The following is a 385-nucleotide window of genomic DNA, read 5'->3' on the forward strand; positions in this document are numbered from 1 at the left end:
GAGAGTACGATACAGGTAGTTATATATGAGAGCATAATACAGGTGTTATATATGAGAGTATAACACAGGTAGTTATATATGAGAGTACGATGCAGGTAGTTATGTATGAGAGTATAATACAGGTAGTTATAAACGGTAGTATAATACAGGTAGTTATATATGAGAGTATAAAACAGGTAGTTGTATATGAGCCTTGTTGTTATGATTATTCCCATCACGGATATAGCAGATATTAATATTTATGTAACGAAAATCTGTAATTAGAGTTTACATTCTTTATAGGCTTTCTGGAAAATTGCAAAAGGAAATACTGAATTTTTCGTTGTAGGGGAAGTAAATGTCCGGTTCTGTACATTAGTTTCAGGATACAGCCGGGCTCCTAGGG

This window comes from Penaeus monodon, chromosome 31, assembly GCF_015228065.2.
Source record: "Penaeus monodon isolate SGIC_2016 chromosome 31, NSTDA_Pmon_1, whole genome shotgun sequence".
NCBI classification, from domain to species: Eukaryota; Metazoa; Arthropoda; class Malacostraca; order Decapoda; family Penaeidae; genus Penaeus; species Penaeus monodon.